This window comes from Schistocerca serialis, chromosome 4 (assembly GCF_023864345.2).
Source record: "Schistocerca serialis cubense isolate TAMUIC-IGC-003099 chromosome 4, iqSchSeri2.2, whole genome shotgun sequence".
In the NCBI taxonomy this organism is placed as follows: domain Eukaryota; kingdom Metazoa; phylum Arthropoda; class Insecta; order Orthoptera; family Acrididae; genus Schistocerca; species Schistocerca serialis.
The window spans coordinates 581,932,775-581,958,124 of record NC_064641.1 but is presented as its reverse complement, the minus strand read 5'-3'; positions in this window follow the sequence as shown (position 1 = coordinate 581,958,124).

Sequence of the window (25,350 nt, the reverse complement as noted above, 5' to 3'; positions counted from 1 at the left end):
AGAGTGAAACAAAACACGCGTGCCCAATTGTCATACTTCCATTGCCCCATATTCCCAATGTTACGGCTTCGGCACCACGTTTTCCAATTACGGATGAAACGTCCCCTTAGAAAGATTTATACACGACTGTGCTTAAACTTACACACAATATTTTTTAGCGCAACGCAATCTGACTGTCAAAAATCCCTACAAAAGAATGGCCCTGACTAACTTTAACCTATACGTTTCACAAATTACTTACCTCACAAAAATATTGGTTACTCGAACTACTGCAATACAGCGAGCGCCACTACTGCCAGCTAAATAAAAGATTCAAACTACGGAAGGCACTAACTACTGATAGGCATAGTTAGCAAATGAAAGATTTTGATAGAGAACAAACAATGTATTTACCTCAATAGTGTTCAAAACTCATTATATATAGCAGTTCATGACATACAGTCTTACAAATTTCAAAACTCCGCCATTTCTCTCCCAACATCCACCACTGCTGGTGGCTCACCTCCAACTGCTCAACGCTACGCGCTGTTAACGTCCAGCTGCCCAACACTACAATAGCCGACAACAATGCAAACCAGCCACAGACTGCACACAGCACAGCCAGTGATTTTTATACAGAGCGCTACGTAACGTTGCCAATAAGAAAACATAAACAGCCTACTTACATAGCCCCCATGCTCCCCACAAAAAATTTTACAGATTGTTTTGGGCACTGGCCAATACAGATTTGAAAAAAACTTTTCATAATTACAGTAAGAAAGATATCAAATGCACACACTTATTAATACAATGTTGGTCAAAAGCTAAAATTCTCACAGTCCATAAAGACAGTCCTGATCATTCATCACAGTAAAATTGCCGTGTTTTTCTGAAAGTCTGAGCAGTAAAAGAAAACGCACACGGAAGTAGAGGATTTCCATGCAGTGTTGCAAGAAGTAGTGTTGTCCTTCAAACGGAAAGACAGTACTGACTCTTGACATGCAGACAGCTAATGGGCCACAACAGAGCAAACCCACAGCAGAGTCAGTTGAAGTTGAAGAATATTGGTAGGTAGGTCATCACAGAGCAGACCCACTGTAGTCCTGGTAGAGTGTATGGTATTGGTGGGCCACCAGAGGTGCAGACCCACTGTACTCCTGGTAGAGATTGTGGTCTTGGTGGGCCACCAGAGGTGCAGATCCACTGCAGTCCTTGTAGAAATAATGGTATTGGTGAGTCAGCAAAGGTGTAGACCCTCTGTAGTCTTTGTAGAAATAATGGTATTGGTGGGTCATCAAAGATGCAGACCCACTGTGGTCCTTGTAGAGACGACCAGCAGCCATCTGTTGCGACTGTGCAGGTGCACAATCACCATCGAAGAGTCTTGCAGAGAATATAGCAAGTCCATAAACCACCACTTGTGCACTTACAAGTTTTTTGGAATGTCCTTAGAACCAGCAATGCTGTTATCCAGTCCCTTGCTGAATTATCAACACATGTGCAAACACTAACAGTCCCTACTTCTCACTTATTGTCCATATACTATGACCAACAGAAACGTGTGTAGTGAAATGTAACTTGGAAGTTACTTAATTTGATGAACTGGTGTCAATTACAATTTTAGAACATAAGAATACAATTACAAAGGTACAAAATACATCATTAAAGAACGTAACAATACAGATAACATTCGTAGTACAAGCTTTACAAAAGAATCGAAATAACATATACATCAGTGTTACAGGAACTATGACATGAGTTCATACATAAAAGATCAGAATAACTTTTGAAACATCAACTTCACACATGAGCATTAAAACAAAACAGAATAAATAATGTCTAAACATCTTTACAAAGTAAATAACATATTATTAATGCCAATTATATTTGAGGATAACAGTACTCCTCATCATAGTGAATGTAGTTTAGTATTAGAAGAGAAAAAAATTCTATGAAACAGTGCACAGAGACAGAAAGAAAACAAATATACAAGGGTACACAAACACATAGGGGGATAACAAAATGGAAAGGACAGGATTTGTTTTCAGTGTAACATTTGGTACTGCAGTATTTTGCAAACAAAACCTTTTTTGTTCTTGGAGATCTCCCTTCGTTCATCATTATTCCCAAAAAGTCCTATCTATACCTCTTTTCTGTATTCTAACCATATTTCTTTCAAAATAATTATGGCTCATTGTACAATACTCATTTTGGCCCAAATCGTTTTCATATACCTTCTCAATGCATTTCTTCCAATTCATCATAGTTAGTTTCTTATATAGTCTTCCCCCTCTTAAGCTAACTTAAATCTACTGAGCTCAGATGCTAAACTAAGGGTCGAGGCAATGCAGCAGCATAAAACAATTACCACAAACAGCAATAAAAAAAATGGAAATTGTCAAAGCAAGCTACGTTAAATCTAAATTACCATCAATACAACATTACAACTAATATGAGCCACTGTGCAGCAACAAGAAAAATAAATCAGTAGTAAAACTAGCTAAACAGAGTAATACAAAGTGAAATTTAGTAGCACTATGCCTGGCAAAGAGCAGCAGCAAATGCAATAACTTATATCTAAAGATGACAAAGCTCAAGCAGAAAGAATAGTAACCTAAAGACAACAATGCATATAAGGGAAATGTCTATACACATCTTAATGTCTATGTAATTAAAGTGGTGCACCACAACTTATTCTACGAAAAATATTACCAAGTAGTTGAAAAGAAAATTATGTATGCAAGTCCTGTGAAGGGAAATGTCTTTTTGTGCTCATTCGTTTTTTTTAAAGTTATTATTTACTGGATCTGTAGGCATAAAAATCTATATTAGTACATCCATAAAATTTTATTTTAACCAACACTGCAGTGCAGCTAGAAACTAGATATTTAACAAAATGAGCAAACTCTCAACTAGAAAGACAATAGATGTAAAAATGTTTCTCATCATTTCATTAGGCATTTTAGTAAATATCATAAATTAAGAGCTCCACAGATTAATCATATGTTTTCAAGTTTGAGCGTGTCGTATTTGCGATGCTTTCTACAAAGAAATGTCAATAGCGAGGATAATGGCCTCCATTTTTTTTTCTCCACCTGTGCCTCTGAAAGGCACACACTAATGGCTTTTTTCCAGGCGACTGTCGCCCAGCTGGGTGCCCATGACGCATTACGTGCAGGTGGTCACTTAACTTTCTTACTGAAATATTTACGACACCAGTTTGCACTACAGTGGCAGTCTCATATAAAAAGTTTCACAGGTCGAGAATTTGCGTTACAGATGTGTAGAAAAAAAATCCTATTAATATAACAGTGCCCAAAAAATTTTCATTGGCATTGTAATACATTCACGCATTTACATACATTTCATAACTCTTAAAGTACGATTCTTGGTTTCCAACAACCTTTTTCACAAACCAGAGTCCCTGACACTACTCATTATTCCTTACCTTATTACACAGGTACATATTCATCGAGACTTCTTCAATATTTCATCATAAGAAATACGTAGCATAATCAAATTCCTCATATACGGTATCATCATCTTATTGATCATAAACATACCGCAACAGCATAATACACATAGTCATCGTAATAATAACATCATAACACCTCAGTCAACTCTCAAAATCGTCGTAGCTTACTCCAATAATTTCAAAACCTAAAAAAAATTATCTGCTCATGTCAAAAGTGTCACCTGCCTCAAACGTACTTTAAAAATCGTGATCCCATACCAAATATATCATTCAAAGCTCTCATAATATCACAATGGGTCCGAAAAAATATGAACAGTTCACAAAGGACAGACAAAATACAATTTCGTAAGTGTGAAGTTATCCAACTGTGTAATTGCGTAAACATGTGTCACTGATGTAGTAAAAAAATGTTTATCTCTCAGTTAAATGATCAGATAGCTGTGTAATTTGTGTGTTAGAGAAATATGGTACCGATGTGTAAAGATGTGTAAGCAAATACCATATTAGCTAGGGCTCCTTGTGCTAGCCAAACACATGATACACATAGTAAGCGTGTACCCCCCCTGAGGATTAATAAATAATACCCTCAGGTGTTACAGATTACAGCAATGGAATGAAATGTATCACGGAAAACCTCTGTATCATTGTACTTCAAATATCTTTAAAAATAAATGTTTTAAGTACAAAATTAATCACTCAAATGCGTGTACTGTAGCGTTAAACTGTGCGTCTTGTTGTAAGATAATCTCTGTGGAAGTGTCGTAGTTATCGTCCTCCGAAAGCTAAGTTCTGCGGAAGCCAATGTACTTACCTCATGATAAGCAAAAATGAAATGCTTTGTGTATAGATATCTTAGTTATTACACTTATTGCCGTGATGAAGAAAGTACTGTGCTGTAACGTATTGTTGTGCTACAGAAAAGGCTGTCTCATTGTAACTATACCACAAAAGTTACTACTAAAACTTGTTTTACTTTCCAGAAGAATTCAGAAAAACTGTGCAGATATAAAACAGATACACCGCAAAAGCAACATTGTAAATTGTCACTTATTAGTAGCGTCGTGATAAAATCGTGTAGCTGTCACATAAACTATCCACTGTGTCATCTGGTATCTCACAGAAAGTACTTTAAATCCAGAATGTATTTTCAAGTAAACCAAAATGTTGCTTTAAAATCTCATTAGCAGTACTGGTAAATGTTCTAAGTATGTGAGCCTTATAGACGTTACGTAATCGTGCAACTAACAAGCAAGAATGTACACACACAATAACACTGTGTCGTCTGTTCACAATAACAATGCATTCGTAATTTCTGTTTAAATAAGTTCTCTTGTTTCTTGACTGGGTATTTAACTTCAAAACATTGTTGCATGTTAACAGTTTCTCAGTGTGACAAATTGTACTAGTAGCGTGAAGTGAAAAGTCTTATGGCAAAGACTACGTTAAAAAACAGATTATCTTTCAATAAACGGTTTTACATGTGAAATGTGGTGTAAACCTTTACTCTTCCTAGTACGCAGAGTTTCAACTTCAACGCAATTATCATGTGGTACACGTCGGATTCTGTAAGGTCCATTGTAAACTAGAAAGAATTTGTGACTCAAGTGTTTCTTCTTATGTGACAATGAATGAGCTTTAATGAGAACTTTCTGACCAAGATATAATTTCTTTGCATTTGCTTTACCGTGTAGTTTTCTCCTTTTGTCTGCTGCAGATTTTATATTTTTAAGAGCCAAATCAACTATGTCTTTGTGTCGAAGTTTACGTGTATTCGGGAAAGGTACAAGCTCTCTGATTCTGTTCGGTGGTTCTTCATTCTTCAGTACAAGAGTAGGTGGTAAAGCAGTGGAATCATGAGGCATTTCATTCAGCACATTTTGAAATAAGTGTAAATATCTGTCCCAATGCTGATGCTTTCTGTGACAATAAAGTCTGCAAAGCTTATTGATTTCTTTCATAATCCGTTCAGACGGGTTACAATGTAGTGAGTACAATGAAATAAAAACAGGTTTGATTTTATGATTCCGAAGCATGCGTGACCAAACAGCAGATCTGAATTGCAGTCCGATATCTGAAATGACTTTACTAACGTGTCCAACTTCACGTAAGAAATTTTTAACAAAGGCGTTGGATACAGACCGTCCAGTGGCTTTACGTAACGGTGTGAAAGAAACAAATTTTGAAGTAAGTTCAACAGCGACTAGAACGTACGAAAATCCATTAGATGTTGTGACAAGCGGTCCCAAGAGATCAACAGCAGCAAATTCTTTTAATTTAGAAGGAATGATAGGAAACAATGGAGCACGATGGGAGATAGTAGATGGTTTCGCCTTTTGACGAAATTTACAAACAGACAAGACTCTTCGAATTCCCTTTTCCATATTGTTAAAATAACAAGTCGTTCGAAGAATATGATAACATTTTCATGGGTCAAAATGTGCATAGCTGAAATAAATGTACCAAATGAGCTTATTAACAAAATCGTCTGGAATGCAAAGTACCCATAGCTTCTCATCAACAGTGCAGCGTTTGAAGAGTATGTTGTTTCTAACCAGGTAATAATGCCGAATCTGAGTGTGTGTCTTTTCATGCCATTTGCTTTTGATGTCTTTCCAAATCGGATCTTATTTTGTTCATGAGCAATGTCCTTTAAAGATGTGGTGATGAAGTTTTCATAGGCGACTTTCTGAATGTAAAGAATACTGAAATTTTTTTCGAGGTTGCCTTCTGTGTTACTTTTCTCAAGCCCAGCCGGTGCGCGTGACAGTGCGTCCGCAACAATGTTCTCCTTGCCGGGAATGTAGACTATTGTGAAGTGGAATTCTTGCAGAAACAATGCCCAACGTTTTAACCTGTCATGATTTAATTTTGAAGACATAAGAAATTGTAATGCACGATGATCACTGTATACTTTTACGTGCTTACCAGAAAGAAAGAAACGGTATTTGTTGAACGCCCAAACGATAGCTAAAGCTTCTAATTCAGTAACGGAATAATTTTTTTTCAGATTTTGTTAGCACTCGGCTAGCAAAAGCAATGGTTTTCTGAACAGTAGTGTCATTTTCTATGGCTTCTTGAAATAAATGGGCACCAAGACCGACTTTAGAAGAATCCGTGCTAAGGCAGAAATCTTGTGACAGATCTGGATGAGCTAGTATTGGCGCGTTAAGTAGCGATTCTTTCAAAGAATAGGATTCCAACTGTGCTTGCACGTCCCAGTTCCAAATAGTATTTTTTCCAGTGAGAGAACAAAGTTTTGGTGTAACAAGAATTTGGATATTCAGAAAACGACGGTAAAAATTTACGAGACCTAGAAAACTGCGGACTTGTTTTTTTGTGGATGGAACTGGAACATCTCTGATTGCTTCTAACTTTTCAGGATCCGGCTGAATGCCTTCAGAAGAAATAATATGTCCCAAAAACCTCACCTTTGACCTACCGAATTCAGACTTTTCCAAGTTAACTGTAATTCCAGATTCTGCAAAAATACGTAACAAACTGTTGAGGATGCGATTATGTTGTTCCCATGAGGCTTCTGCTATTAGAATATCGTCCACATATGAGGTGATGTGACGTTTTAAGAACTCAGGTAATATGGAATTTAGCCCACGAATGAATACTGCCGAAGAAATGTTCAAACCAAAAGGAAGTTTCCGAAACTGATAACAAACGCCGAAACAAAGGAAAGCTGTGTATTTTCTACATTCTGGATGAAGTTCGATCTGATAAATGCTGGATCTGAGATCAATTGAAGACAACACTTTTACACCATTAAAGTTTTGAAGAAGTTCCTCCAATGTTTGCGGCCTGTCTGTTTCAGGAATAATGATAGTATTGATTTGTCTCGAATCTAAGACAAACCTGATCGATCCATTTTTCTTCTCAACAACATGTAATGGATTGTTGTATGAGCTGACTGCAGGCTCAATAATGCCCTTGTCAAGCATAGATTGTATTTCTGTTCTAACACGGTCCCTATAATGTGCTGGAATTACGTATGGTCTAACACAAAATTTAGTATGCTCACGAACACGAAATTGGTATTGAAATCCCTTGTTTGTTCCTGTATTGTGAGTAAAAACTGTGGAATGTGCTTGTAAAATCTCAAAAAGGTCCTGCCTATCACTGTCATTACAATTGTCAATTGTTTGAATTTTATACTGAATTAACTCATTAGTTTCAAATATGCCGTCGATATCATCCCTGTCAGTACTTGCAGAGTGACTGTTAGTGTCTAGTACCGTAGAAAATTCCGAACTGTTGTCTAACAGAAGGTAAAGCCGATTAATTTCCTCGTCATGGTTTGAGAGCCAATCCTCAAATTTCAAAGCTATTGACTTACCTTCTCTCTCTAAACTTATTTCAGCATCGTGAAAGTTTAAGATTGCTTTGTATTCATTCAAAAAGTCTACTCCCAGTATAATTTCCATCGACAATAATGGAACAATAAGAAAGTTCATAGAGAAGCTGTGTCTTTGACAAAAGAATTCTAAATTGGTTTGTTGGCGTACATCTACACTTTTTCCAAAGATTGCACCTTGTAATTTAATCTTACGTAACGGAAGTGTGGGGCAATCGTTCGATTTGTTACATTTGCTAAAGGCTGTTTCACTAATTACTGAAATGGGACTGCCAGAGTCAAGTACTGCCGTAAATTTTACGTCATTTACTGTAATGTGAATCACAGGGTATGCAATGTTGTTATGTTTTACGTCGTGTTCCTGGAGTAAGATGTCCCTAATGTCTTCCATTTTTACGTAATTACTAGCTACGGCAGCTGCGTCGCCAGTTTCATACGTACGTTTCGTGGCTGGCAGCGGTATGAGTCATTGCCTATTGTCTCTTTGTTGGTGCGCGTCGTTATTGGGATATGGAGACCTAACTTCAACAAATTCACCTTGTCGAGAGGGCCCTGCTCTGTTTGAATCCCGCCAGTTCTGATGCAATTCAGGTCTGTCGTTACGATCATATCGTCTGTCGTCATGTCGGTAGATTCCATAGTTTCTTTCTTGTCGGTCACGTGGTGGAGAACTTCTCCCTGAATCGTAACTGCGCGCTGGTCCGTTGTGTCTAAAGTTATTCTGTCTCCCTTGATAATAATTGTTTTTGTTCCCATATTGTCTGTTTCTATGGTAATCTCTGTCATATTCACTACTACGGAAGTGCGATCTTTCTCTGTAACTATTATTCTACCAACGGTTGTCACAGGGGTGATGTCTGTTTTGGTCACGATTTACGTTGTAAGAATAGCCTTGTCGTGTATTATCTCTGTCATCGCGGAATTGTGACAGATGTGATCTGTAATTGTTGTACTCCTGTTTTCGCGTTCCATGATTGTCAGTGTCAATTTCCAGTTCTTGTAACAGTTCCCGAAAAGCTTCAATGTCGTCTTTGCAACGTCCTGCCAAAATAATATGTCGTAAATGTTCAGCTAATTTGATTAAGCAAATGGGGATGAGTTCTGAAGGGCTGTATGGGTTTGACAGGTACTGATTCTTGTGCAACATGTCTTCAAAATACACTCCTGGAAATTGAAATAAGAACACCGTGAATTCATTATCCCAGGAAGGGGAAACTTTATTGACACATTCCTGGGGTCAGATACATCACATGATCACACTGACAGAACCACAGGCACATAGACACAGGCAACAGAGCATGCACAATGTCGGCACTAGTACAGTGTATATCCTACTTTCGCAGCTATGCAGGCTGCTATTCTCCCATGGAGACGATCGTAGAGATGCTGGATGTAGTCCTGTGGAATGGCTTGCCATGCCATTTCCACCTGGCGCCTCAGTTGGACCAGCGTTCGTGCTGGACGTGCAGACCGCGTGAGACGACGCTTCATCCAGTCCCAAACATGCTCAATGGGGGACAGATCCGGAGATCTTGCTGGCCAGGGTAGTTGACTTACACCTTCTAGAGCACGTTGGGTGGCACGGGATACATGCGGACGTGCATTGTCCTGTTGGAACAGCAAGTTCCCTTGCCGGTCTAGGAATGGTAGAACGATGGGTTCGATGACGGTTTGGATGTACCGTGCACTATTCAGTGTCCCCTCGACGATCACCAGTGGTGTACGGCCAGTGTAGGAGATCGCTCCCCACACCATGATGCCGGGTGTTGGCCCTGTGTGCCTCAGTCATATGCAGTCCTGATTGTGGCGCTCACCTGCACGGCGCCAAACACGCATACGACCATCATTGGCACCAAGGCAGAAGCGACTCTCATCGCTGAAGACGACACGTCTCCATTCGTCCCTCCATTCACGCCTGTCGCGACACCACTGGAGGCGGGCTGCACGATGTTGGGGCGTGAGCGGAAGACGGCCTAACGGTGTGCGGGACCGTAGCCCAGCTTCATGGAGACGGTTGCGAATGGTCCTCGCCGATATCCCAGGAGCAACAGTGTCCCTAATTTGCTGGGAAGTGGCGGTGCGGTCCCCTACGGCACTGCGTAGGATTCTACGGTCTTGGCGTGCATCCGTGCGTCGCTGCGATCCGGTCCCAGGTCGACGGGCATGTGCACCTTCCGCCGACCACTGGCGACAACATCGATGTACTGTGGAGACCTCACGCCCCACGTGTTGAGCAATTCGGCGGTACGTCCACCCGGCCTCCCGCATGCCCACTATACGCCCTCGCTCAAAGTCCGTCAATTGCACATACGGTTCACGTCCACGCTGTCGCGGCATGCTACCAGTGTTAAAGACTGCGATGGAGCTCCGTATGCCACGGCAAACTGGCTGACACTGACGGCGGCGGTGCACAAATGCTGTGCAGCTAGCGCCATTCGACGGCCAACACCGCGGTTCCTGGTGTGTCCGCTGTGCCGTGCGTGTGATCATTGCTTGTACAGCCCTCTCGCAGTGTCCGGAGCAAGTATGGTGGGGCTGACACACCGGTGTCAATGTGTTCTTTTTTCCGTTTCCAGGAGTGTATTTCACAAGACTGGAGAATTCAGATTGTTCGAAATGTTTCGTCATTATGATGCTATGTTTTACTCGGTCTTGTGTAGCTTGAGACCAATATGCTGAGAGGAAGGCATGGTAAAATTCTCCTTCACTGTGACAATCGTGAATGACCGATCGCATTCTTACAGCTGGTTCATTCTCTAAATAGCCACACATAAATTCTAATCTGTGCTCTAATGACCAGTTGGGAGGAAAACAATGAGATAATTGATGGAGCCACGCTTGTGGATGAATGTCATTGCCAGAATTCTTAAATGTTTTAAATTTATGTGTAGTAATGAACAGCTTATAGTCAAAATCATCGTGTCGGCGAGTCGCACATCGCTCATTGTTACTTCGTTTCGGCGGTTCCATCTCAAAATTCAAGACGCCTTGCCAATTTCTTTCATAATTTCCGAAGTGTCCTGTGTTATTATTTTGTGGTTGCTCCGTATCTCTATGTCCCTCTTCCCGTACTGGAGCGCGAGTGTCCTCTGAAATATGTATTTCTTGTATTACTTGAGCCAACTGATCTTGTACTTCCCGGATTTCTCTTTTGTACTGTGTATTGATTTGATTTTGATTTTGTTTGAATTTTCTAGTTTGGTCATACTCTTCAGTGTCAGTGAAAGCTACAGGTCTTGTGTCATTCAGATCATCATCTACCTTTGTAGATAAGTTAGTGAACTGATCTGAAAGTTCGGCTACTTTCTCCGATAGTGTACTTATTTCCTCAGTGTGTTTTTCTGAACCACGTTTCAGAGTGTCCATTTGTGTTGAAATCGTATCTACTGTGTCCTTTAAGTTTTCCTGAGTTTTTGCAAGTTGCGTAACCGAATCGGTAGATGCAACTGAGTCAATTTTAGCTTGCAAGGTCTCATGATTTTCATGAACAATAATTTGCAGTTCTTTTATGGCTGCTTCGTGATTCTGTAATGCATATTCATGCCGCGAAAAAATAGGTTGAAAATGCTCACAAATTTGTGTTTTTACGTCATTACAGGCTTTTTGACATTTCGATTCAATGTTATGTAACTCAGTAGTTAAATCTTCACGTGTTTGTTCAAGCGTGGTGTGAAGATTTTGTTCCATTGCGTCTAACTGTTGCTGTGTTTGTCTCTGATTTTGTTCCATTGTGTCTAACTTTTGAAGCTTTTGCTGTGTTTGTCTCTGATTTTGTTCCATTTGTTACATTAATTGCAATAATAATGTATTAGTGTCTGGAATGTGTTTCTCTCTGCTTTTTGGCAGTGCATTTTCACCGGCAACATTCACGTTTTGACAATCAGAAAATGTGTCTTGACTCATTTGAGAAAACGGTGAGGACCCAAAACCTGAGTCTACAGAATTTTCAATATTGTGTTCTGTCATTTCGGATTCCTGAGGCGAGCTGTTGCCGACCGATCGATCGATAATGCTTCCCTGTTCACTAATTGTTTTACTGCCTACACCATTATTTGCAGCCCGCTCCATTTCCCTATGCACAATTACCACATTACTACTTTGAACATTAGTTAATTCATTACTCTGCGGCACTAACACACTACTTTCGTCTTCACTGTCATTTCTCAGTTTACTTTGAAGCCTAGTATTACGTTTTTCACACGCCATTATTGTCGCAATATTTCACACGACAACACAGAAAAGCACAATTTGAAGAGCAAAATAACAAAACACATTAACATAGCATTGAAAATAATATCTAGTTAATTGCAAGCGCAGCTGCGAAATACTTGGTGCAAATCTACATGCAACTGTGTACGACAATGAAAAACTACAACTACAAAGGAAATTCTCTGTATAATTACGAGCTAGCAATAAACAAAATCTACACTAATTACACAAACTACAAGAAAAAATCAGAAGATTCCAGTGAGGTATCCTCGGCTAAGGGTCGACATATGAAACGTCCCCTTAGAAAAATTTATACACGACTGTGCTTAAACTGACACACAATATTATTTAGCGCAACGCAATCTGACTTTCAAAAATCCCTACAAAAGAATGGCCCTGACTAACATTAACCTATACGTTTCACAAATCACTTACCTCACAAAAATATTGGTTACTCGAACTACTGCAATACAGCAAGCGCCACTACTGCCAGCTAAATAAAAGATTCAAACTACGGAAGGCACTAACTACTGATAGGCATAGTTAGCAAATGAAAGATTTTGATAGAGAACAAAAAATGTATTTACCTCAATAGTGTTCAAAACTCATTATATATACACTCCTGGAAATTGAAATAAGAACACCGTGAATTCATTGTCCCAGGAAGGGGAAACTTTATTGACACATTCCTGGGGTCAGATACATCACATGATCACACTGACAGAACCACAGGCACATAGACACAGGCAACAGAGCATGCACAATGTCGGCACTAGCACAGTGTATATCCACCTTTCGCAGCAATGCAGGCTGCTATTCTCCCATGGAGACGATCGTAGAGATGCTGGATGTAGTCCTGTGGAACGGCTTGCCATGCCATTTCCACCTGGCGCCTCAGTTGGACCAGCGTTCGTGCTGGACGTGCAGACCGCGTGAGACGACGCTTCATTCAGTCCCAAACATGCTCAATGGGGGACAGATCCGGAGATCTTGCTGGCCAGGGTAGTTGACTTACACCTTCTAGAGCACGTTGGGTGGCACGGGATACATGCGGACGTGCATTGTCCTGTTGGAACAGCAAGTTCCCTTGCCGGTCTAGGAATGGTAGAACGATGGGTTCGATGACGGTTTGGATGTACCGTGCACTATTCAGTGTCCCCTCGACGATCACCAGTGGTGTACGGCCAGTGTAGGAGATTGCTCCCCACACCATGATGCTGGGTGTTGGCCCTGTGTGCCTCGGTCGTATGCAGTCCTGATTGTGGCGCTCACCTGCACGACGCCAAACACGCATACGACCATCATTGGCACCAAGGTAGAAGCGACTCTCATCGCTGAAGACGACACGTCTCCATTTGTCCCTCCATTCACGCCTGTCGCGACACCACTGGAGGCGGGCTGCACGATGTTGGGGCGTGAGCGGAAGACGGCCTAACGGTGTGCGGGACCGTAGCCCAGCTTCATGGAGACGGTTGCGAATGGTCCTCGCCGATACCCCAGGAGCAACAGTGTCCCTAATTTGCTGGGAAGTGGCGGTGTGGTTCCCTACGGCACTGCGTAGGATCCTACGGTCTTGGCGTGCATCCGTGCGTCGCTGCGATCCGGTCCCAGGTCGACGGGCACGTGCACCTCCCGCCGACCACTGGCGACAACATCGATGTACTGTGGAGACCTCACGCCCCACGTGTTGAGCAATTCGGCGGTACGTCCACCCGGCCTCCCGCATGCCCACTATACGCCCTCGCTCAAAGTCCGTCAACTGCACATACGGTTCACGTCCACGCTGTCGCGGCATGCTACCAGTGTTAAAGACTGCGATGGAGCTCCGTATGCCACGGCAAACTGGCTGACACTGACGGCGGCGGTGCACAAATGCTGCGCAGCTAGCGCCATTCGACGGCCAACACCGCGGTTCCTGGTGTGTCCGCTGTGCCGTGCGTGTGATCATTGCTTGTACAGCCCTCTCGCAGTGTCCGGAGCAAGTATGGTGGGTCTGACACACCGGTGTCAATGTGTTCTATTTTCCATTTCCAGGAGTGTATAACAGTTCATGACATACACTCTTACAAATTTCAAAACTCCGCCATTTCTCTCCCCACATCCACCACTGCTGGCGGCTCACCTCCAACTGCGCAACGCTTCGCGCTGTTAACGTCCAGCTGCCCAACACTACAATAGCCGACAACAATGCAAACCAGCCACAGACTGCACACAGCACAGCCAGTGATTTTCATACAGAGCGCTACGTAACGTTGCCAATAAGAAAACATAAGCAGCCTACTTACACGGACTCTAGCAAACTGGTAAGTGGTTTGGAATTTCAACTCGCCCTGCAGTTCCGTACTTATCGAGCTCCCGTCTTATTTTTGTGCTGACGTGGTTCACTAGTACGACATTCAGATCTCCAGTGACTTTTGCTAGTATCGTCACAGTGTCCTTCAATGACCTTCTGTCATGATCACTCAACACTCAATTCAATCCACAGTCTGATTTAGCTCTTTCCCAGTACGCGATATAAGTCTTCGTTACGGTGCACCATACGAGCACCACAATTGGCCAACTTTCTAACTCACTTATCTCTGACATAATGCACTCATAACTACGCAGAATACTGTTCCGACGCATGCAACGTATGGAGGACATTGCACAGATAACTTTCGTTGCCAAATACAACGGTGTAACCTGCAGTCTTAGCACCTGTATTTATGTTCAAGCATGCATTTCTCTTGGTGTTTCCTGAATCTTGTTCAACCCCTGTAGCTGGGCACTGATTATTCCTGGTCAATATTATTGAATTCGCCATTAACCAGTTTATAGCTAAGTTTTTAACTAGATACTTTCTCAGTAACAATGGTTAACAAGTTGGTAGGCTTTCAAGACTGGTGTCATTCTGGATAAAATTTTGGATATTTGACTGCATCATTGTGAACTACTGAAATAACTAAATCGCCATCGTTTCGACCGACTTACTACGTTCCTCTTCAAAGTGGACCACCCTGAAGACGATCGCAGCAAGTGGGTCGAAACGCCGGCAATTTAGCTGTTTTAGCACTTTAGAAAGGCGCTGTCCTATACGCAAAAGTATTTTGTCCAAAATGGATAACAATTCTTTAACAAATTTTGGTTCAGTTACTGGTTCAATATTTCTGAACTGTAGATATAGATACACAAAAAGCGGCGTAGGAAGAATTACGGTGTGTGCAGGAACCAGCGAAGTACATCTATTTGAGAACACAAATGAGAATAAAGTAATACTCACGTTCTCAGGTACGTCGTAGCAAAGCTTTCTCTTCAAACTCTAATCTCAATGAGCAACCTGATGAACCAACAAGACTGTTACGCAAAACTGTGAGTAAAGCACTTACTATCGAATTTTGCGAGAATGAGGCACTTGACACAAAGGAGTGCGTGAAGTAAAGAGAGTAATAAATCTCGTTGCTTGCAACAGCCAATGTGGCATGTTATGAAGCCAAAGTACAGCGACAGAAGGATGAGGTAACACAAAAACGAAGCGAAAGCTCACCCTGTAGGTTATGTGCGAGGTCGACAGCTGTCAAACGAGTTTAGAAATCCTTTTTTCATGGTACCCAATACTTACAGCTGGCAACAATATTACAAGGAACGTTGCGCGCTGCTCTGCCCACTTCCCTTTACTTGAAGCTTATTAGATTTGATCGTCGGTGGTCGGAGGTCAGAGTCTTAAAGAAATGAAATGCATCTCTTAAAAGCACTTGAAAAAGTTGTGTTTGAAGATTTCTGACTGCTGTTAAGTATCAAACCCATAAAATCTAACAACATTATTCCCGCTAGCTGAGCGCGTAGCGTTAAATGCTTATTCTTGTAAAGTTTGCGGTTCGAATCTTGCAAGCACATATTTTTTGCTTTACTGAAATTTCGAAATGTCCCAAAAATAAAAACGTTAATTAACATATATTAATAATAATTCTATTCTACTAAACGTAACATTTTTAATTACTGTTGGTATGGAAATCAACTGAAATGTGATACATACATTCGAATTTCTTTAGCATTAATCGAAAAAATATCACATACGTCAGTAATACCATTCAGTGTACAAAAATAAAAATGTATCTCCTGGACATTTGACCTTTTGCATTTTTTCGCTAAATTTTTATTTATTACGAATACTGCCATTTTCATACAACTTCTGTTTTAATTAAAAATAATACGATGCCATTTTTATTAAAATAAGAACTGTATTTATTAACTGACATTTCTGTTTGATAACAGGCGTAGAAGGTAAGTAAACGTACAAATGAAATTTTGTTTTTAATGAGATTCGAAGAGGCAACTTCACAATCAGACTGTCGAACTTTTGTAACACGCTCTTAACGGCAGATGATTATATGTTTAAAACATAATGGTCGGGAATTCCCCATCATGGGTGAATGTTTCGAGTTTGTCTGAGAATTCCGTCATGCTACTTTAGGAAATTGATGTCCGTACACGGATATCAGAGTTGCTTATGTATCACGAAAATGGAAGAGCGCAGAACTGTCCATAATGTCTTCATGTTGGTGTCAAATGAGTACTCGTGCATGACACCTAGATACATTCCCTTCACCATAACATCTTGTACTAATGCCCACAATCATAGACAACGGTTGGTATTTGCTGTGCCGCTGTCTGGAAAGAAACACAACTTAACGACAGATCAACGTGCAACCGTCACAAGCGCAACCATAAGCATAACCAATTAGGGTGTCTGGCAGGATGCATAGCTGCCGTTTGAGCGGGTGGACGCGTTGATCGAGATGGACTACATCATCTACCTGTTTACTCTGCAAGCCACTGTACAACTCCTTGCGTACAAATAATACCGTTTTTCTTTTCTACACTACTGGCCATTAAAATTGCTACACTACGAAGATGACGTGCTACAGACGCGAAATTTAAGCGACAGAAAAAAGATGCTGTGATATGCAAATGATTAGCTTTTCAGAGCATTTACACAAGGTTGGCGCCGTTGGCGATATCTACAACGTGCTGACATGAGGAAAGCTTCCAACCGATTTCTCTTACACAATCAGCATTTGACCGGCGTTCCCTGGTGAAACGTTGTTGTGATGCCTCGTGTAAGGAGGAGAAATGCGTACCATCACGTTCCCGACTTTGATAAAGGTCGGATTGTAACATTTCGCGATTGCGGTTTATCGTATCGCGACATTGCTGCTCGCGTTGGTCGAGATCCAATGACTGTTGGCAGAATATGGAATCGGTGGGTTCAGGAGAGTAATATGGAACGCTGTACTGGATCCTAACGGCCTCGTATCACTATCAGTCGACATGACAGGCATCTTATCCGCATGGCTGTAACGGATCTTGCAGCCACATCTCAATCCCTGCGTCAACAGATGGGGACGTTTGCAAGACAACAACCATCTGCACGAACAGTTCGACGACGATTGCAGCAGCACGGACTATCAGCTCGGAGACCATGGCTGCGGTTACCCTAGACGCTGCATCACAGACAGGAGCGCCTGCGATGTTGTACTCAACGACGAACCTGTGTGCACGAATGGCAAAACGTCATTTTTCCGGATGAATCCAGGTTCTGTTTACAGCATCATGATGGTCGCATCCGTATTCTGCGACATCGCGGTGAACGCACATTGGAAGCGTGTATTCGTCATCGCCTTACTGGCGTATCACCCGGCGTGACGGTATGGGGTGTCATTGGTTACACGTGTCGGTCACCTCTTGTGCGCATTGACAGCACTTTGAACAGTGGACGCTACATTTCAGATGTGTTACGACCCGTGGCTCTACCCTTCATTCGATCCCTGCGAAACCCTACATTTCTTCTGGATAATGCACGAGCGCATGTTCCAGGTCCTGTACGGTCCTTTCTGGATACAGAAAACGTTCGACTGCCGTCCTGGCCAGCACATTCTCCAGATCTCTCACCAACTGTAAAGGTCTGGACAATGGTGGCCGAACAACTGGCTCGTCACAATACGCCAATCACTACTCTTGATGAAGTGTGGTATCGTGTTGAAACTGCTTGGGCAGTTGTACCTGTATACACCATCCAAGCTCTGTTTGACTCAATGCCCAGGGATATGAAGGCCGTTATTACGGCCAGAGGTGGTTGTTCTGGGTACTGATTTCTCAGGATCTATGCACTCGAATTGCGTGAAAATGTAATCACACGTCAGTTCTGGTATAATATATTACTCCAATGAATACCAATTTATCATCTGCATTTCTTCTTGGTGTAGCCATTTTAATGGCCAGTAATGTATTCCATTCGTGTAAAGAGGACGGTTATAATGAATGTTTACTTTTGCTGTACTTACCCCATTCTCTCTTATTCTCATAAACCCTAAGGGAAATGTGCGATGGTAGCAGCATAATGGTGGCACAGTCTTCTTTAAACTCAGGTTTTCCAAATTTTACCGACAGGTTCTGGCGAGAACTTCGTTGTTTCTCTTACAAGTATTCCTTTAATGGTGCCTGAGTATTTCTGTTCCACATCGTATAGTCGAAACAAGGACCGAACACTGCACGCCAAACATCATCCGATCCGGGGGTCAGAAAAGCCTCGATCTTCATTTCGGCAGAGTCGTATTGTTGGCGCTGTTTACCCCTCGCTGTTTGCTCGTCGTATGGAGAACGTTCATAGGTCCTGTGCCTGTTGGCACGAAGAAGAGGTAGTTTAGCGACAAGCCTTTAAAAATGACTGGGAATGACAGAAAACCAGTGCCCGTAACTCATTGCCATTAAAGAAAACTCGAGATGTGAAAAATCCGTTGTGCCATTGAAAGAATTACAAAGATCGTTTCCTAGACGTTTTGAGGACACTGTAAATCTTAACATTGTTTCGAGACCGTTTGCTGTTTCAGTTGGAAGCGCCTCTGTGTATGTGAAGATGTAAATGATTGACGTGCAATGTATTTCACATTTTACGCACAAATCTTTTTACGTTAAAACAGTCCAATACTCTAACATTTTTTCCTCAGGTAGAGTTTCCACGTCTCCATAACGAGGTTGCAAAAGAGCTGCAGTATTTCGTTCAGCACATTTTGAGAGATCCTCCTTCCATTATGAAACTAAATGAGTCACGAATGCGTGCCAGCCTGAATAAAATTGTCTGCGTCTGTCCGAACGCCGACAGTTTGCACCAGATAAAAATTATATTGTGTCTCCAGCACACCGAAAATAGTTAAATGTTGCTGAAAATTTGTTCTGTTTGTGACCTAGGTTGTTGAGGAATATAAAGTATAAGCCAATTCGTGTGCAGGGCGACTGCACTGTTATTTAAATGCGGCGCATTCGCTATTTCTCCCTGTTCCCCCGCCTCACACTCACAATGGTAAGAACTGAAACAGCCCCTTAGAAAAATTATGAATGACTGTGCTGGTAAACTTCTACGTTATTTGATACAAAGACAGCTTAGTAAAACTGAACGTACTCAGACATTTCTCTCTTTACTTATTCTGATCATCACTAAACTGACATACAATATTTTTAGTGCAGCGCAATCTTTCAATAATCCCTACAAAGGAATGGCCCAGACTAACAATAACCTATACCTTTCATGAATCACTTACCTCACAAAAACCTTCGTTACTCGAACTACTGCAATACAGCGAGCGCCTATACTGCCAGCTAAATAAAAGATTCCAACTACTGAAGGCACTAACTACTGATAGGCATAGTTAGCAAATGAAAGATTTTGATATAGAACGAACAATGTATTTACCTTAATAATGTACAAAAGTCATCATATATATATATATATATATATATATATATATATATATATATATATATATATACCTATCAATTCATGACATTCATCTACACAAATTTCCTTTTTCTGGCGGACACACGTCCAGATTGTCCGCTTATAGCAACCTCTCGAAACTCTGGCATCTCTCTCTCCACATCCAGCACTGCTGGCGGCTCACCTCCAACTGCCCAACGCTACGTGCTGTTCACATCCAACTACCAGACACTACACAAGCGAATATTACAACAGTGAGTCCAACCAGCCACAGACTGCACACTGCACAGTCAGTGATTTTCATACAGAGCGCTACGTGGCGTTACCAACATAAAAATCTAAACAGCCTACTTACAGAACATATGAGACCAAACTACTGAGGTCATCGGTCGTTAAGCTTACATACTACTTAGTCTAACTTACGCTAAGGACAACACACACACCCATGCCTGAGGCAGGACTCGTGGCAAGGGCCTTAAATCGCGCGGCTAGCACGCGCGGCCACGACGTCGGCATCACGGATTTACTTCAAACTTTGTACACCTTCAGTAGGCCATCGAAACAACGTAATGTGCACGCAGTAAGGTGCACTTCCCTGGCAATTCCGAGAAAATTGCAAGAGAAGTTTTACTCTTCTAATATGGAATAGATGTTATCTGTCCATAGACGCATGATGTTAGAGTTCGTGGTGGTCAAGTAGTTAGTGTTCGAGCTACTTCAGACGAATGAGTATTAGGCGACGGTTTCACTCCTGCCCAGACTTAAATTTTAATCTATGTTTTTTTTTATCACTGGTCATATTCAATTTATGCGAAATTTGAGAAGTAATGTAATTAAAGAAAATCACTTATATTTGGACGAAATTTTAGTGAATTTCTGGTTAGTTAACTACTTATGTTGTTGTTGTGGTCTTCAGTCCTGAGACTGGTTTGATGCAGCACTCCATGCTACTCTATCCTGTGCAAGCTTCTTCATCTCTCAGTACTTACTGCAACCTACATCCTTCTGAATCTGCTTAGTGTATTCATCTCTTGGTCTCCCTCTACGATTTTTACCCTCCACGCTGCCCTGCAGTACTAAAATGGTGATCTCTTGATGCCTCAGAACACGTCCTACCAACCGATCCCTTCTTCTTGTCAAGTTGTGCCACAAACTCCTCTTGTCGCCAATTCTATTCAATACCTCCTCATTAGTTATGTGATCTACCCATCTAATCTTCAGCATTCTTCTGTATCACCACATTTAGAAAGCTTCTATTCTCTTCTTGTACAAGCTATTTTTCGTCCATGTTTCACTTCCATACGTGACTACACTCCATACAAATACTTTCAGAAACGACTTCCTGACACTTAGATCTATACTCGATGTTAACAAATTTCTCTTCTTCAGAAACGCTTTCCTTGCCATTGAGTCTACAAATGCTAGAAACGTAGGTTTTGCCGGCCGCGGTGGTCTAGTGGTTCTAGGCGCGCAGTCCGGAACCGCGGGACTGCTACGGTCGCAGGTTCGAATCCTGCCTCGGGCATGGATGTGTGTGATGTCCTTAGGTTAGTTAGGTTTAAGTAGTTCTAAGTTCTAGGGGACTGATGACCACAGAAGTTAAGTCCCATAGTGCTCAGAGCCATTTGAACCAAACGTAGGTTTGCCTTTTCTTAATCTGTCTTCTAAGATAAGTAGAAGGGTCAGTATTGCCTTGCGTGTTCCAACATTTCTACGGAATCCAAACTGATCTTCCCCAGGGCGGCTTCAACCAGTTTGTCCATTCGTCTTAATATTCGTGTTAATATTTTGTAGCCGTGACTTATTAAACTGACAGTTCGGTAATTTTCATACCTGTCAACTCCTGCTTTCTTTGGGCTTGGAATTATTACATTCTTCTTGAAGTCTTGCTCACCAGATGGTAGAATTTTGTCATGACTGGCTCTCCCAAGGCTATCAGTAGTTCAAATGGAATATTTTCTACTTCGGGACCTTCATTCGAGTTAGGTGTTTCAATGCTCTTTCAAATTCTTCATGAAGTATCATATCTTCCATTTCATCTTCATCTACGTCCTCTTCCATTTCCATAATATTGCACTCAAGTACATTGCTCTTGTATAGACCCTCTATACTCTCCTTCCACCTTTCTGCTTTCCATTCTTCGCTTAGGACTAGTTTTCCATCTGATCTCTTGGTATTCATACAAGTGATTCTCTTTTGTTCAAAGATCTCTTTAATTTTACTGTAGGCAGTATCTATTTTATACCTAGTGATATGCCGGCCGGAGTGGCCGAGCGGTTCTAGACGCTACAGTCTGGAACTGCGCGACAGCTACAGCTCGTCCTTCAAATAGCGGTTTACGTGTTCTAGTCACTATTACTCTCATAAGAGGAAGATGAAACACATACTTCTCCGCCAGCTCTGTGGAAACGTGCTGACCTTCGAAAAAGCGTCTGTTATGGTTCTCAGTTCAAGTCTCCCTTCTGTGAAAGAGCTACAAACAGTCAGATCAAACATCGCTAAGGAAATCTCAAGAAAATACTTTCGGCTCATCGTGAAAAACTTACAATGCTGCACAACAGGTAACGCCTCTTTCCGCTGTTGACAAGCAAATTGTGGGTTTCTAGGAATACATAACTTTATTTATGAAATGCCACATTTGCATACATCTTGAGTATGACACAGCATACAAATTAAACACAGACCCAATCAAAATCTAAGTGAGTAGTATTTTACTAATTCGTGATGATAGAGGCACGCTTGTGTACAGATACTCAGTTTTCTTAAAACAGACTTTCGTCGTTAGGTTATCGTGGGTAGTTATATTTCATTTTTTATATGGTTCAAATGGCTCTGAGCACTATGGGACTTAACACCTCAGGTCATCAGTCCCCTAGAACGTAGAACTACTTAAACCTAACTAACCTAAGGACATCACACACATCTATGCCCGAGGCAGGATTCGAGCCTGCGACCGTAGCGGTCGCGCAGTTCCAGACTGAACCGCCTAGAACCACTCGGCCACACTGGACGGCTCATTTTTTATAATACAGTTCACAATTTTCGTAAGGTTTCCTTTAATGTTGTTAAAACAATAGTAAACATGAGAGAGAAATTAATCATCAACGATAATTGCGAATTCTGTGATGTTATCTATAACAGTCTGAAAATGCACATGCAGTTTATTGTTTACATGCATGTAGAAAACTTGCTCTGAGTTAAAGCTCTCAACCAAGGTTTGAAGAAGAATAAAATGCCACTACCAGACGACAGCTAATGTAGAAAATACTTTTCCGACGTATTTTGGCACGATGCGCTCTCCCCATACATAATACAAAAGTTTCTAGATGCGGCTGCTGCCTGGTTATCTATTAAACCTGAAAAGAATAAAATGTCGCAGAAGTTAGCCCTTTTCCCACATGTGACTATTTTCGGTTGAGAAGTGAAGAGAATTATGAACAACAATTCATCCAGAACTTCTGCATTCCACTGTGCTGTGAGATAATGCATATGGCAAGGTCAATACTTATGAGAGACAAACAGTTATACCTTTTCTTTTGCACTGCACGACGTTTTCAACAAACAGATAGCACCATAGAGTAGCTCAAGTGGAAAGGAACACTTCCTATTTAAATTTATGCATCCTACACAGTTGGCAGTTCTGTGTAGGTTGCAGTTACGTGATTTTATTTCGGTGATTACAAAATAAAGTTGAATGTATGCACTACGTAGTCGAGGCATCTAGTTCATGGTGATTTGGTCAACCAAGTAAATGAATTTACTGAACATGCTGCAAATTGATACAGGGAGCCTGTGTGTCAGAATTCTCAGACATTGTCGCACAATGGCGTTATGATAGAAAAATGAGCGAGTGAGGAGAGAATTTGGTGGTCTGTTGGGCTGATGATAGGTTCATATACCTACGGTCTGGGTTCGATTCCAACTTCGGTCATTGATTTTAGAGAGGAGGAGACAGATTCCATTCTCTTCTGGCTACACCAAGTGAAGAAGATATAAAGGCATTTTGGTCTGAAATTCACATTAAAAATGATATTCCTTCTCTACCAAGTAGACGTTAGGTTTAGGCACAATAAAGTCTGGAGTGGCGACGTGTAGAAACTCTATCACCAGTAACCTTTCTTATACTAGTTATTTATTTCTAGTGACGAAACAAATGCTATGTAGGCTCACTGGACAGTTATTCCATCTTTTATCTGAGCTTTTGTATGTCGATAAAATTGATTCTGAACTGGGAATGCAACTCAGACCGCCCTTAACGCGGATTTGATCCCTTCGTGACAATACAGCTCGGCTACAATTTGTTGTTTGTTCAAAACTGCAGATTCCTTAACATCTCCACATATTGCGCGTGAATGGGTTCGAATCCTGGCCCGGCACTAAAGATTTCATTATGTATTATCAAGCTTTACCATGAGAACACCAGCTGCTGGTGGATAATAATTTCGATATTTAATGTATTTTCATTCGTTGTCAACACTAACGATATTTGACGTTTTTGACTCCCAGTGAGACACAGAACTATTTGCGAGATCACTGTAAGTTCAAGATGTTATTCCGAGCTGCTAGTGGAGAAAAATTCGGTAGCTGACGTCTCTTCGTGTGTAGTCAGCAACGATATGTGTGGGGCTCTATTCCCAGTGGGCACCGAACTCTTCGTCATATTATTTCTAGTTCAAACAAGCTCACATGTCGCTGCTGGTGCAACAAACCCATATTTAACGTTCGTTTTCAGTAGAATATAACAGCGATAGGTGCTGGTTTAGAGTCCTGGGAAGGAAAAAATTAATGTTTCGTCTCGCCATTTCAGTTAAAACATCTAGTTACTGCCGAGAAAATGCGATTTGTCACAGTTGATTGTGCTTCGATATCTATCCGTTTAGGTTCTGGGTTCGAATCCCTGTCCAACACAAAGCTTTACCTCACGGAATTTCAGATAAATTACTTGTTAAGAAGTAATATTTAACATGTCTCGTAGTTCGTTAAGAGGGACAATTGGTGCTGGGTAGGATTTCGCGTCCTTTATAAATGTTTGCGTTATGTAATTTAAAGTTGGTGTTTGCTAATTGATATTGTCTAAAATCGAGGTATTTCACTCTCTGTATGCCTAATCAGGAATGAGTGTTAGTTTCCGTCAGTCAGGAAATCTTTGCTTAGTCTGCATGACCTGGATTTGAATCCATATGCAGAACGAGACGGTTCGTCGTGTCCTTTGAAGTTCATACATATTCTCAACTAGCTGCTCGTGAATAACTTAAATTTTTAATGTCATTTTGTGTTAAATAATAAGTATGGTACCTTACTTTGAAGAGGAAATCATGAATACGACGAACTTACTACGTACATTACCTATCTGACGTAATAATGAGAGTGATAACATTTCAGGTATGTCATTTATTGTAATAAATGTGAGCTTACAATTCTTAAGGACAGTCTTATCTGTGATACGGTGTTCCCTGATATTTGCAGTATCGTAGTATTATTTTACATCTTGAGTTATTGCGATACAGAGTAGTGTTTTCTAGTGGTGACTTGTTGGAACCATTTTCAATAGTCAAACGACTCTACCAAGGAGTGATT